The 15,941-nt window shown below is 41.9% G+C and overlaps 1 protein-coding gene across 1 annotated transcript in view; it reads left to right on the forward strand.

Annotated features, from left to right (window-relative positions):
- LOC137414077 (zinc transporter ZIP6) overlaps positions 1 to 15,941 on the forward strand; it is a gene marked incomplete at its 3' end in the record, with an annotated part of 131,708 nt that overhangs the window by 4,774 nt on the left and 110,993 nt on the right. Inside the window, 1 exon segment of the mRNA XM_078782383.1 lies at positions 14,112 to 14,160.

Here is a 15,941-nt window from a genome sequence, read left to right on the forward strand (position 1 = left end):
GGTTAACAAACTACCAAAGGATATTGGGGTGTACACATGGAGGAAAGGAGGAATAACACAGAGACGAGTAACAATGGTCTGGAGAGGAACAGAATGGGAAAGAATCAAGGTGTGTAGAATAAATCACGCATGTGCTTTAGTTGTGAGGTAGTGATGGACAATGCGTTTGTAATTCTGAAGTGAAGAAGACGTGACCACTGGCACGAGGAGATAATTCCCCAATCGAGAGAATAAGGGGACGAATGAATTCAGGTGGGCAACCAGTCTGAACTTTGGGAGTTTATTCGGGTGGGAAAACCTTGGACATGTGTGGCTTGGGGAGGGCAGAGGTAGGACAGGACAGGGCAGGAACAAGGCCAGATGAAAGCTTGTAAAAAAAACCCTAAAAATACGTGACACACACACACACACACACACACACACACACACACACACACACACACACACACACACACACACACACACACACACACACATATATATATATATCACATTCAATTGGGATAGATAGAGACAGCTGCCTTGCAATTTCATGCTCGAGATTATTAAAGGTAACCGTGTGTGCATGCAAAATGTGTTCGTTTATCTATTTGGCCTTAAACAGGCCATAAGGTTTATTCTTCCGTGCTAAAGGATAATGGTCATTCTGCAGTCGTGACTACATTCTCGAAGGTTTCTGTTGTTAATGGATGCCTGGAAAAGTATTACGGTATTTTTATTTGGTCTTACCTTTAATTCTGTTAAATAATTTATGATGTATTAACTTTTGGAGAGAAACAAAACAAAGTGACTTGTATGATGGCTAGAGTTTTTATGACGTAGCCCATAAGGCAAAGCCGTCCAGAACAGTGTATGTATGTATGTCCCTCACAAATGTACACCAATCGGCTAAGGATCTGGTTACATGACGGGCTGATGTGATGTGATTTCTTTGTGATATCATTATGTGGCACGACGGCTAACTCCACACACCGCCAATTTGATTTTTTTTTGCCGTTCAGCCCGAACACGTCGTCAAATCTGTCGTATGTCACAATCTCCATGCTCTACGTTGACGTTTTTCATTCAGTGTGAAACACAAACAACCCGATTTTTAAAATGACCATCAAATAACGAGAACATAGGCGTTACCACATGGGTCTTTCAACGACACAGTACTTAAAAGGCCTTAGGCTTCATGCCTTCATGCCTCACCTTCTATTCAGGCCACTTTGGACAAATTAGCCCAGGTTTCTTGATACAGTATTAGCATTTTAATAATATTAATAACGTTCATAATCATGATAACATTGTAAATATAATCGTAACACTGCAATCCCTTTGTCGTAACTGCAAAGTTACTGTATTGAAGCAGTGTATGGTTGGTTCATTGTTGACTCTAAACATATCGAATAAACCAGTGAGTGTCTCTTCACTTCCCATGGCGACAGACAGCTTAGAGACTTAGTGCTTCAAAAAAAATGTAATCCTTACATTATTTGCTAACTTGTATCCCCAGCCAGGTCACACTATATTTTTCAACTAAAGTATCAAACAAGCCCTGCTACGCCGCTGTTAGACTTTCGGTCTTGTTGATAGTTAATTGCCATGCAGATAAAAGTTAACGTTGTTATGTAAGTCTTAGTGCAGAAAAAACAATTTTTCTCAGAAAATGCCCATAGATTTCCAGGGTGGCAAGTTAAAGTTTTCCAAAGTTCATAAACTGCTTTCTTTACACACACATTCACACTACGTTACTCGTATGACAAAGAGCAACTAGAACTGCCCTCGATAGAGAGCATACCTCTGCCAGGCTGAACAGTTTACATTTTGTATCCCGCTGATAGGTCGGATCTGGATCCGGACCTGAACCAAAATCGAATCGGCTTGTTCTTGTCATCTCACCAACTCACCCACCTCATTTTGTCATAAGTTGGCCACAAGTTTTTGAAATATCATGCTGTATATCGCTTTTGGCCCCATTTCGCAATGGTGAAGAATCGCTTAAAAATTAAACAATTCTCGTATGTACATTTGGATCTTCACCAAAATCGAATCGATTTGTACTTGTCACACACCCAATCTGTCCACCAATTTTTGTCTGAATCATCTACAACAGTTTTGAGATATCCTGCTCACAGATAAACGGGCAGACATGGGTGAAAATCTTCCCTCCATCCACCTTGGGTGGTGGAGATAACAAGCTGCATCATTTAATTACCCCATGTGAGTGAAATTAAAAATGGGGTTAAACAATGCAATGGGGGAGGGGGATAATAAAGCAGCACATAAGTTGAATTGTCACCTGATTTCAGAACAGGCGATGTTCGACAGGATTGTCAGCCAGACCAGGTTCGTCGATCTCATGGTACCTGTTATTATATGCAAAGTTTTCTTCATCCTCTTGACATCTATTGCTGTGTTGGAGTAGCTGAGCCGTATTATGGAGCAATACTGTGCCACACAAGGCAAGCCCAGACATTTTCAATGTCTGCAAATTGGTTCTCCAAGTTGAGCCATTGAGTTTGCTGTTTAACTTATTTCTTGTCTTTATTGTCTTTGTAAAGTGTTCCTGAAAATTGTGCCCGTTCAGTGTGATGCCTAAATACACAGGTCTTTGGTCATGGATAAGGCAGTGCCCATTTGGGCAGATATTGAGCTGTTTGTTGGTCTTTGTGTGGTTTATCAGGAAGCCCCTTTTGGCACTTGGTTTGAGTCTTGATCTTTTATAATAATATACCTTCTGTCTCATTGTAAGCATTGATGACTACTTCTAAGGGACTGAAATCCTGGTCCTTTTAGTTATAGACAGTTTGCACTTGTAAAACATCTGGCAATGCTGTTGGGAATACAACTTCTGAAAAGTTTGAAAAGTGTCTGTGCTTCAACTGAGCCTTGAGGTAAACAATTATTTTGAGACCTCCAGGAATTGTTTTTTATTTATTAATTATTTTATCCAAGTAAAACCTGAAGCCCTTCAACAGCAGTTCCTTTGCCATGAAAACCTATTTCGGTCGGATTCGTCATAGTTTATAAAGTAAGCCTGTATGATGAGCTTGCAACATGCAGCAGTAAGATCTAAGAATACCGTGCCTGTCATCTGCCTCGTCTGGAAGCCATTGTCAAGGTAGATGCTGGTGTTTGATCAGTTACTGCGATCTTGCCGAAAACCTGTTTGACCAATGCTCAATATACTGTAAATGTTGATGGAAATTCTTTGAATGCTAAGCCTTTCAAGTTGTCTTTACACCCAGCTTAGCAAAGAAACACAGGGTGCTTGGTAACTGCCTGTAAGTCATTGGTCTTTCTTGGGATTTAGCAAGACCTTGGTCTGCACCTTATCTTAGGTAGTTTATTTTCCTGGTTGACAGGGGGACAGAAAGTTGACTAAGTCAGTGTCTACTAGTTTTCCCCCGGATGTTCAGAAATTTCAGGTTGAGATGTTATCAAGCCCGCAGCCTTTACCTGTTTTCATTGTTTTTTTGTCATCCTTCCTGTTTTAGCTGCAGCATTTCTTTTGTTTTCGGTATACATTGTTTGTCTTGCCATCGCGTCTTCTTTGCCTCTTCAAACTTTTCGTCCCTTTCCATCTTTGCACCGTTTATCAGTTGATAAGCAATATTGCAAGCAGCGACCGTGATGGCGTTGCGCTGGATGCTTCTTGAGCAGCATCACGCTTTCTGATTGGTGTTCATGATTTGTGGCTGGGTCTTGACTCGTTTATTTCTGCAGTGTCCTGCTCCCATCTCGTTCTTCTTGAAGCATTTAAAGCTATTTGAAAGGTGTGTGGTGATGTCTGGATCACAACTTTCTTCGTGATGCTGAGGTTTTTCACACTTGTCAGCTAGGCAAGGAATACAGATATTATTTTATTAAATCTCTTGTAATTGATTTGGCATTTTTGTAAATTTATCTTCTGAACCACATGTGAGCTTAGAGATGTTGTATGACATACAGGTGATGTGGCTGTCAGCAAGTTGTATAAAACTGGATCAAATTTAATCTGATAGTTCCAGCAATTTTTTATATTTTTTTATTATTAAAAAAAAAAACGTATATATGTATATTTATATGAAAATGCATATATATGTATTTATTTATTATTATTATTATTTTTAAATATATATATATATATTTTATTTATTTTTATTTTATTGATGCTTACAATATGTCTGTTTACACATTCTTCTCCTCCTCCTCTTCCCTTTATAAGGGTTTATGTCCAATTGTACCAATCTTCTGCCCTGCGTTGATCACGATACTCCTCCACTTCTCTTTGTCCTCAGCCTTCTCTCTCTACTCTCCAACCACCCCCACCATACTAATTTACTAATATCCCTCCTCACACAATATTCGCCATCTCAACCATGGTCTACCCCTTTTCCTCCTATCTTGCTCCCTCTACCTGTCTGCTCTCTTTGCCATTCTCTCTTCCCCTAACTACATCATGTGCCCAGCTCACTTCAGTCGGATTTATGTCATCATCCTTGTCAACTTTACTTACACACCAATCTTCTCCCTCAGTTCATCCATCCTCCTTCCATCCATCCTCTTCACCCATGTAATCCTCCTGTACCAATTGTTCTTGCAAACCTGCAGCCTCTGTTGTTTCCCCGTCAGTGCCACTGTCTCGAGACTGTAAATATAGGCCGGCGTTACACAAGAACCGAAACTTTCCCTTTCAATGTTCTTCATTATATTTTCTCTTTGCCATCAATCCCTCCACCCTCATTCACACATTTGCACTCACCTGGATCCTCTGCACACCTCTACACTGCCTCACACCTACCATCCCCGGTCACTGTTCCCCACCCAGCCCCCCAGATACTCAAACGTATTTCCCTGTCTGATCTTCTTCCCCTCTAGCCTGATATTCATTTGTTTTCTCTGCTGACTGACCCACATCACCTCAGTCTTCTCCGTACGCATCTTCAGTCCATGCTTACCAAATGCCTTCTTCCACTCCCCAGTACCTCCTGCATCTCACGCTTGCTCTCCTCCACAACAGCCAGATCATCCGCATACAACTCCACATACACCGCTGACTCCAACTTTGGTTAAAGCATCAGACAATGTTGACTATGTGGGAAGTTTTCATTACAGGGCTTGTATTGATACTTGTGGTCCAGGTGAGGTCAGAAGAGCTATCTTGCTTTACTTTGGTAGAATGAAAAAATACCGCATTCCTTTGGGTCATGGATGAGCTTTGAAGGTCAGGAAGTGAAGCTCAGGCCAAAAGGTCAACTAAATTTTGGTCTGACTATACTCCCAGATGGTGTTGTGGCTATTGAAATATCCAACATAAAAGACTGGGGGGGAGGGGGGGGATAGGGGGTGAGGCTTGTTTGGGGGTTTGTACATTTCTCCCCCCCCCCCCCCCCCCCCTCTCGCCTTCCCCAATCTCACAATATCACACAAGTGTGAATTAGCTCGAATTTGTTATGTACAGTTATCAGCAAGATCTGCTCTAACATTGGTAGCATGGCCATATTTTCCATGTAGAGACTAACTTCCAAGATCGTAACCTTTGGGCAATTCCACGACGTTACGGAGTGACACTTTGAGTCATTTTTGTGAACTTTGATTGCTCTAGCATCTATCTATAATTCCAGTAATCTCTGTACGTTTGTACGTTTGTCTGTGACCGCTGTTTCTCGACAACCACGGGTCCGATATACTTTTAACTTGCCAGGTATATTGCTGGGGACCCGAGGATGTGCCTTTTCAAGGTTTGAAATTAATCGGACAATTACTTACCGAGCTATGTCCAAAAAACGATTCAACCAATCAGAGAGCAGCGAACTATCACGTGTGCCGAACGTGGCGGACACACTCTACCTCGGACGGCACATTTGACAGCGTATTCATTTATTTCACGTTGGAAAACTATGTTGCCGTTAAACTATGTTTTAAAACGAATTCAAACTGCGATTAAATTAAAACGATTCATCGTAACTGCGACGATTTGCGAACTTCCGGCAGCCAATCACAGAACGCTTTGTTGCGTAGGCGTGGCCGATGTGAGACGAGCGGAGCTGAGCGCGTTACGAGCTGACCGCCATTACGGTACGTAATTCGATTTCTTATGCGCATTATTTCTCCCAATTCAGTCAGAGCGAAGGGCGGAAGCGAAGAGCGTTGTTTTTTTTGTTTACGGGCGTACGGGCGGGGTAGAGCGTACGGGTAGCGTTTTTTTTTTTTTTGGCAAGGAACGGGCACCCACGTACGGGCAATGCCCTAGTAGTGATAAAGCCACTAGTACCTACTCTCTATATATCATATTGTAAAGGAAGAGTTGCACTTTACAGAGATATTAATGGAGTTCCTGTCAGTTGGACCATTGTCAAGTAATTAACATTCAAAAACTGTGTTACGGAGTGACACTGTCTTTTGTCATTTATTAAACAATAACAACATTTATTGAAAACTCTGCTCTCACAATAGTTATAAAATTGTAATGAAATAATGGGAAGATACACTAATAGTTGTGCCTTTAGTACAGGGGTTTCAAAATTCCAGACATGACCTAATTACTCTGAAATAATTACAATAGTCCCGTTACGGAGTGACGAAAAATCCCGTTATGGAGTGACGAGTCAATTTTGAGATTTCTCCCAAAGCAACAAATCATTTCTAGATAACGCCAGGCTTTCATTCTGAACCCAGCTGACTTGTGCTGGCGTTTCAACGTCTAACACTTTAGATAAATAATAAAAATAAAAATCTGAACTGAGAAAATATACAATAAACATATAAAAAAGTCAAGAAATAGACTAAAGAAATTGGGAACAATTTACGAGTGGATGACCAGAAACAAAACAAAGTTTGGAATTAATCAGTTGGCCACATCACAAAACTTCACATGACTGCCCTGCAAAAGGTTCCCTTTCCCAAAGGACATTCAGCAAATACATAATGATTGCGATGGTCGAGGGATGGCTGAAGAAGGAATCTGACGACTTGGTTGGAATCAATCCAGGATTTATCTTCCACCTCTGGGAATGTATATGCCAAGTCAGATAGGCCCGCTTTTCGCAAAAATGATACTTCCAAACAACCATCATCTACTATCTGAGTCACCTGGCCAACAAACAACTTCTTAGATTATTTTTGTGACATACTGCACAGTCACAAAGTCACCAGGGTGCACTTGGGGTTGACTGTCTGACCTGGGGTGCTCAGCAGGTGCTGTACTAGCAGTATTTTGACATTCCAAGGATGATACATGGCACTCGGGGTGAAGACTCACCAATTCAAATTGTTCCGCTGTTGAGTACATAGAGGCACTCACAACATATTTCCTCACAGGTTTCACACAGTGTGTTTGGTGTGTTTTCGGAAGCGACGTCACTAACTGCCAGCGCTCGTCCAATTGCGACTGGCACTTCTCAATGTCTCCTGCTGCGATGAATAAAACTTCGATCTTTTTGCACTGTGCCGCTGCTATGCGGAAGAAGGATTCTGCATCAGATACAGGATCCCCAGCCAGATTTGCCAACCAAACTCTCCTCTTTACCTCACCTCCTATCCCATCAACAGCACCCTTACCATGAGCTGTGGCAAATAAATTCCAGGATAATTGAATCTTGAACAATTCCTGAAGGAACTCACCTTTTTCAGGCTGAGTTATCAATTGTTTGACAGAATGAGTCACTCTGTAACGTTACGGAGTGACAAGTTTTCTTTTTAATTTATTTTCTGTAGATTAAAAAAAAAAAAAATTATACTGTACAATGATTGGGTGGTATAAGTTCTTAATGACCCTGGATTTATTTGGTTTTTCATCCACCAGTTAAAGAGAAAAGTAACCAAATGTCAAATTTTCGTTATGGAGTGACACGTCACGGAGTGACATCTGACTCCTAATTTGAGTTTTAATTTTAAAGCATAAAAGGACAACTCATATTTTTTCAATTGGTTTTGAAATAATCTTCACACAGGTAGCTTCTGATGGATAGCATTTGTTGACTTCATACCAATGAATTGAGAGAATGAATGAATTAATAGTTCTTTGCATTATCGAGGGCCAATTTTACTGCGCTTTTCAGTGGAATGACTTCATTAATTGCAATGAGTGATGTAAGCCAACAGAGCAAGCAAACTCAGTGATCTTGATATTATCTGAAAGTACATGTTTTCAGCTTTCATTTGGTACATAACATGAACTTTTTCAGTCAAATTTAAAATTTGACCTCTGCGGACCATTTCTCGTGGAATTGCCCCTTTACTGGTATCGTGACTGGCAGTACATTTCTTGAAGACAGATTGCATCTGTTTTATGTTTGGAACCTTCCATGTTCAGCTGGAGGCTTTTCAGGAATGGACCAATGTTCAAGGTTCCTGGATTGTGATCGCCAAGATTGCTTGAGAGTGCATGTTGCAATGTTTCATCTACTCATTGCAGCTTTTGTTTCCCCTGTCACAGGGCACTTATGGGTATGCCACATAAACGTTAGGTACATTATTCACCTTCCTGTGATGAGACAGCCCTCTATGCACGACATAAAAAAAAAAAAAAACACCTTTAGAGGCCATTTTTCCCCGCAAAGTGGGGGTTGGCCTTTTTCGGGGACCGTGGTTGTTGTTGTTGTTTTTTTTTGGTCCCCTTTTTGAAGCAATGTTTTACGGCCGGATGCCCTTCCTGCCGCCAACCCTTTTTGTCGCCTTTTACGACAAGCAGGGAATTACCAGTGGTACTCAATTAGCCGACCTCGGAAGGATGACAGGCTGAGTCAACCCACCTGGCGTTAATGCAGCGATCGACCAGGATTCGAACCCAGGATCCTGGGATCCTAAACTGGCACCCTAGCCGCTAGCCCAACACCACTATACACGACATTAAATGGGAGATTTTCATTGTGATGAAGCACAGCAGTGATTGCTAAAAGAGAAATGTAAATGTTGAAGATTTGGTAATCTTTTGCTACCACGGTGTAATAAACTGACTGCAATCAGGTGCAATCGCAACAATATCTATCCCATGCATGGGAAGCGAAAAAAGGGATTAAGCAATGGATTCACTTATGTCTGTATGTGTCTGTCTACAAACATCAGTTTATGATCGAGGAACAACTTGATTTCAATTGAATGTTATATTTTGAACATGAATGAATGAATGAATGAATGAATGAATTCATTCATTTTGAACATGAATCGGAAAATGAACCTGGAGCTTAGCAGTACTTTAACTCTGAATTTGTCCCGATCGTGCATGTGCAGTGAGGAGTGATATATATATTTATTTTTTTTTGCAGTCATTTTGGAAGCTGTCCGAGGCTCGGTGACGATCCTCAAAAGAGCCCTCTGAACAAAACTTTGAGAATAAGCAAACTTCACAAACTGGTCTACGAATCATGATCCCTTACTGAAGGGATCAGTACAGTAAGGATACTTCGGGATACTTCAAAACCTGGAAGGATTCCATTCCACCTTCTGAAACCCACACATGGAGATAACAACCAATGACACACATACACCCACACAGTGTCCTTTCTAGGGACAACTGTTATTCAAAGAAACATGTAGGGATGATTTCACATGATAATTTATTGTGATCATTCTTACCTTGTTTTCATACTTTTTGGAGTAACATTCCTACATCCTTTTGCATTTTTAGCTTATCTGGAATTGGAATTGCAGATAGGGTATTGTCATTGTGCACTGCCTTTCTGTCTCTTATTTTGACTTCTCGGGCCAAACCGCTGTGCCGATTCAGCTAAAATTTGGCAGCAAGGTTCCGCTCACAACTGGTAATGGGATTGCTCAGCTTGTTTGGGTCACGTGACTTTAATTACGTAAAATGGCGGACTTACTAAAGTCCTTCAAAAATTATCTTCTTCAGACCTACCAGTTAGAATGTTACCAAATGTGGGTTACATTAGGCCAGTTTAAGAATGTTTAATTGTGGAGGTCATGTCGATCATGTGGCCGGAAGTGTGTCAAAATGGCTGACTTAATTTTTGGGGAAATCGTGTAAATTCCTTCAAAAACCTCCATACCCACCTGTCAAAATGCTACCAAATTTTGGTTACATCATTAGGACAGGGTATTGATGCTAAATTGCGGAGGCCATGCTGATCATGTGGTTGCCTGGTGTTGGCTTAGCGGTTAGGGTGCTGGCTTGGGATCCTAGGATCCTGGGTTCGATTCCCGGTCGATCGCTGAATTAGCGCCGGGGGGTTGATTCAGCCTGTCATCCTTCCGAGGTCGACAAATTGAGTACCAGTTCACTGGTAATTCCCTGTGTGGCGCAAGAGGCGACTGACAGGGTTGGCGGCAGGAAGGGCATCCGGCCGTAAAACATTGCTTAAAAAAAAAAGGGGACCACGGTGCACGAAAAAGGCCAACACCCCTGCTCTGTGGGGAAAAATGGCTTCTGAAGGTGGTTCGATGCAGATCACGTGACCGGGAGTGTGTCAAAATGGCAGACTTAATCAATTTTTGGGAAAATTGCGTACATTCCTTCAAAAAATTTCTCCAGACCCTACAGTCAGAATGCTACCACAATTGGGTTACAGCATTAGGCCAGGGCCCAGATAAGCTACAGGTCTCATGGCCCTATTTTAAAAAACAAAGTCTTTTATTCATATCTTTTATCCTATCTATCTATACATATAATAAATGGTCAGTGTGTGTCTCCTCCATAACTCTAAAACCTTGAGTGCTAGCAGCCTGGAATGTTGCATGCATACAAAGGGTATTCCAAGGGAGTCCATGAATAAAAACTGGGTATTTGGGTAAATTTAAACATCCATTTTGAAAATAATTTCGGGAGTGCTCATCACAAAAAAAACAAAATAAGCCTTACGAATATTGCGGCACACCGTCTTTGTCAACCCAATGTCACATAGCTGGGTTCTTAAGCCGCCATTTTGTTGGGCCTGCTCAAAAATGCCTTACCTTGGAACCATGATGACCTCTCAGATTAATTAAAGTATTTAATCAAAACTGGCTTCGGATTTGAGAATTGGATCCCCATGGACTAAAGTGTCAATCTGGAGTGAAATCTGAAAATTTAAAGAAATTAGGGATTCTTATAACTAATTGTATTTATGCAAGCCGGGTTTTCATCCCTCCTTCTGCACTCTCATCTTAATTCATAAGTTCATAGGACAGAGTGTCACGCCACTGTGATCTGCGATACTTGCAGGGAACCCGAAGATTTGAGCCATCTGTTTAAAACATATGATGGATCCAGATTGAGTCTATTTCAAATTATGAAGAGGCATGATGTATCTGCCGAACATTTCCGACCATTTGAACCAGAAGCATTGCTGACTCTGCAAGGCTGTTCTGAGATTTTTACGGGACCGGGAAATCCATATAGTATTATAGATTACTTTTTTTTTTTTTTTGTATACTGAATCGAGGCTCGTGAAAGAGCTAACATTTACTTCACAAACAAATCAACCAGACAAACAAAATACAGTGGAACCTTGACTTACGAGTGCCCCAACTTACGAGTTTTTCGAGATACGAGCCGTCGCTCCGGCAGTTTATTGCTTTGAGATGCGAGCCGAGATCTGAGTCACGAGCTTTCGCCACCCGGTCACGTGGTTATCTTGCCGTTCAAGTACAGTATCTCTGTCGTATAGCGCTGCATTTTTGTTTTCGCATTTTGGTTATTTCGAGTTCACGCCGCCAGGTGGGTTCTGGTCACGTGGTTATCTTGCCGTGCAAGTACAGTACGTATCTCTGTCGTATAGCGCTGCATTTTTGTTTTCGCATTTTGGTTATTTCGAGTTCACGCCGCCAGGTAGGTTCTGGTCACGTGGTTATCTTGCCGTGCAAGTACAGTACGTATCTCTGTCGTATAGCGCTGCGTTTTTGTTTTCGCATTTTGGTTATTTCGAGTTTACGCCGCCAGGTAAGTTCTGGTCACGTGGTTATCTTGCCGTTCAAGTACAGTACGTATCTCTGTCGTATAGCGATGCATTTTAGTTTTCGCATTTTGGTTATTTCGAGTTTACGCCGCCAGGTAGGTTCTGGTCACGTGGTTATCTTGCCGTTCAAGTACAGTACGTATCTCTGTCGTATAGCGATGCATTTTAGTTTTCGCATTTTGGTTATTTCGAGTTTACGCCGCCAGGTAGGTTCTGGTCACGTGGTTATCTTGCCGTTCAAGTACAGTACGTATCTCTGTCGTATAGCGCTGCGTTTTTGTTTTCGCATTTTGGTTATTTCGAGTTCACGCCGCCAGGTAGGTTCTGGTCACGTGGTTATCTTGCCGTTCAAGTACAGTACGTATCTCTGTCGTATAGCGATGCATTTTAGTTTTCGCATTTTGGTTATTTCGGAAAATTTCATGTTCATGTTCATGTTTTCATGTTCATGCCATGCCAGGCCACAACTTGTTCAGAGTGCCGGCGATAGCTCGCCTTCTCTTTGTGGAAAACACGGTGAGATCCTTAACATCCAACAACTAATGGGACGCAAACGGGGCGCCCAGTTTAGCGGTACACACATTGATGAATCACCCTGCCTGTGATTCACCCATGACAGGTTATAGCTGGGTCGGGATTCAAACCCAGGCTGGACAGTTTAGACTTTAGAGTCAAGTGTGCGTACCTCCAGTCCAGGCCATCCTGCCAACTTGTATGCTGCATACAGGTGAAATATAAAGCGCGAGATATTTTTATATATACTGTATATTTTTTTAAAAATTGGTGTGGTTTTTGGCGGGCTGGAACGGATTAATAGCATTTCAATGCATTTCAATGGGGAAATTTGATTTGAGATACGAGCAATTTGAGTTACGAGCTCGGTCACAGAACGAATTAAACTCGTAAGTCAAGGTTCCACTGTATATAAAAAGAGGGAGTGGAAGACAAGATCGGGAGAGAAGGGGAACCACACAAACACAACATTTGAGAGCAGGGAGATGTGTGGAAGGGAGAGGGCTTGGGGGGAGGAGGTGTGGGAAGGGAGGGGGAGGGAGAAGTATAAAACACAAGGACACCAAGGACTTCCAGGACAGAAGTTGGTATTTCAAAAAAGTGGAATTGGGGTGAAATTAGCGGGGGTAGAAAAGATCAAGGTTTTGGATGGGGGAAGATAAGAGATGATGGTGAACAGCTGTTTTAAAGACCTGGAGGGTGGAGTGGGATTGAAGAGAGTGAGGGAGTTTGTTCCAGAGGTGGGAGAAAAGAGGAATGAAGGAGTGAAGGTGAGCAGAGAGTCTTGATTTTGGCAGTTTAACCATAAGAGGGTTGCAGGCAGATCTTGTGCGACCTGTAGGAATATTTGCGGGCAGAGCCCAGAGAGAGCTGGGGGGGCAAGGCCAGAGAGGAGTCTAGAAGACGGAAAGACCACCAACCTACCTGCGGTGAGTGAGTGAGAGGCCCTTGGAGTTAGCTTCATCGCGGGAGATTCCAATGATTCTGAATGCTTTGGTTTCAACAGCGTGACGACGAGCTAGGTGTGAGGCAGGAGCACCAGCCCAGAGGGGAGAGCAGTATTCCATTGAGCTGCGGATGAAAGCCTTGTATGTGGTGAGGAGCTCAGGTGTGCCAAAGAAGGACTTCACACGACGGAGGATGCCCAGTCGGCGACTGGCTTTGGAGGCCAGATTTGAAATGTGTTTTTCCTAGGAAAGATCATGGCAGATAGTGAGACCCAAAAGCTTGAGTGACAGAACTACTTGGAGAGGATTATTCAGAAAGTGGATGGGAGGGTTGTAAAAAAAATTAATGGCTCCTTCGATCACCACTGCTATGTCTGGGCGCGTGGCATATTTTGATCCTTACGGCTCTGAAAACGCCACAAAACCTGAAAAGAAAATCCCCCCTCCATATTCGGTGAAGCGACAGGTGGAATTTGCTATAGCTGCAGGTGGTATTTTAAGAGAGACCTGCGGTGTGACCCCACAGTGTTCATGCACACCTTTTTACAACGCAGCAGTGCCGAGTGAGCGATGTGGTAAGTGAAGTGAATGACAAGGTATTACATACGCAGTGCAGTCACCTACAGTACGTAACGTGTTTATTTGTGGGCAAATAAATAATAAATAAAATAATAATAATAGTGTGTGCGTGTATTCGTGTTCAAGCCCACACTACTGCAGTGTTAATTTATGGGCAAAACATAATAATAAATGTGTGTCGTTGGTTGTTATCTTCATTTGTGTGTTTCAGGAGGTAGAACGGAGTCGTTTCAGGACTCAAAGTATCCATCTCCGCTTTGGTAAGGGATCACAGTTCATGCACCAAGCTATTGAATATTTGTTGTTCTCATAGGTGCGTGTGTGGGTGGGTGTGTGGATGCTCGTCATTTTCTCCCAATTCATAACTTATAAACATGAGCCACCACCTGCTGTCACGGGGAAGGTGTGGGAGTCTGGAGGGAGGAGGGTTGGGAGGATGCAGACAAGGTGGGGGTAGAAGAGGTGTGATATGGGATTATGGTGGGGAGGGTGGTGGTTTGGGAGGAGGCAGAGAAATGGGGTGGAATAAGGGAGTGAAAGGGATGGCAGGAGGAGGCAACGCCGCAATGCTGGGTACCTTTACTAGTAATATATAAACCACTCGTCAATGTGGTTCTGGTAAACATGTAAAAGGATTTTCTATTTAGTAATCATAACTGAGGAACAACTGATTAGCTGCTCTTGTAATAGGAAATAGGAGCACAGTGAGGCTGCCTTGGCGCATCTTCAACTCACAACACTGTTGACTATGTCCCCTTCTTGCGAATATTTGGATTCGGAATAATCTAAAGTTTCACTTAATGATTCTTCTAGAGAAACCACTTTCAGTGTGCGGTGTTGGAATTCCGTCGCATCATGGAATTCCATCACTCCGCCAACTTGATACTGAAAAGTAGAGCTTTGGCTTTTATTTCTTCGAGTCTAATGTCACATGATCACATGCATGCGCTATCTCATTTACTTTTGGCCTCATGGTAGAGAATTAATTATTTCTCTCCATTTGCTCACTTCTCTGTGCTCTTTTGGAAACCTTTTTAACTGCATGATGCAATAAACACTTAACTTGTAAATTCCTGCAAGAAAATTCCAAATGGTTCGTAAATCTTTTGATCTTTATATATTGCACAAGTGCTATGAAGCTTGACCCCTCCCAGGGGGCGTTTTCAAGGATATTGCATGCAGGTATTGGATGTTCTTAGTGGAAAGGATGATCAAATTTTAAAAGCTGGTTGGTGTTTTAATTACGTAGCATCGAGTTTAAATGGGTCAACGTCCACAAAATATCTGTAATCAATTGTTGTTGTTGCATCTGTATTATTGTACACCGCTCCTTTCCTATGCCATCTCCAGGCATTGCAAATCGTCATTGCTGGGCACCGAAGGGGGCTCGGCAGTGACGCACGCTGAAAGAGAGTACTCAGTTTTCACTCTGGTTGTTTGTTTGTTTGTTGTACACCGCTCCTTTCCTATGCCATCTCCAGGCATTGCAAATCGTCATTGCCGGGCACCAAAGGGGGCTCGGCAGTGACGCACGCTGAAAGAAAGTACTCAGTTTTCACTCTGGTTTCTTTCTTGTTTTCTTGCTTTTGTCCGGGCGATATCTCAGCCATCCTTTGAGCTAGGAAGCTGAAATTTTGTCACAGTAGTGAGCAAGTCCTTTTTCAAAAACGGTATTTTTTGTTTTTTGAATAATCAATTAATTGAGGAGTTATTTAATTATTAGCGATTAATTAAGTACTTATTTAATTAATTAAATTTCCTTTTTCTTCTGACCATTAACTCAGGCACCTTTTGAGTTAGGAAGCTGATATTTGGACATGCCAATGACCAGGTGATTTGGCTGCAAAGGATATTTTTGATTTATTAATTAATCAATTAATCGATTAATTATTTAATTATTTTATTAATGACAATTTTTTTTTTTTTTTTTTAAGTTACAGATTCTGATGAAATGGTGGTGGTTTATGTGTTCTCTGACCGAATTGATTAATAATTAAAAATTTTTATGATTATTTTCTTGTTTTCTTGTTTTCTTGCTTTC

Source organism: Myxine glutinosa, chromosome 7 (assembly GCF_964187855.1).
Source record: "Myxine glutinosa chromosome 7, kmMyxGlut1.1, whole genome shotgun sequence".
Taxonomy (NCBI): Eukaryota; Metazoa; Chordata; class Myxini; order Myxiniformes; family Myxinidae; genus Myxine; species Myxine glutinosa.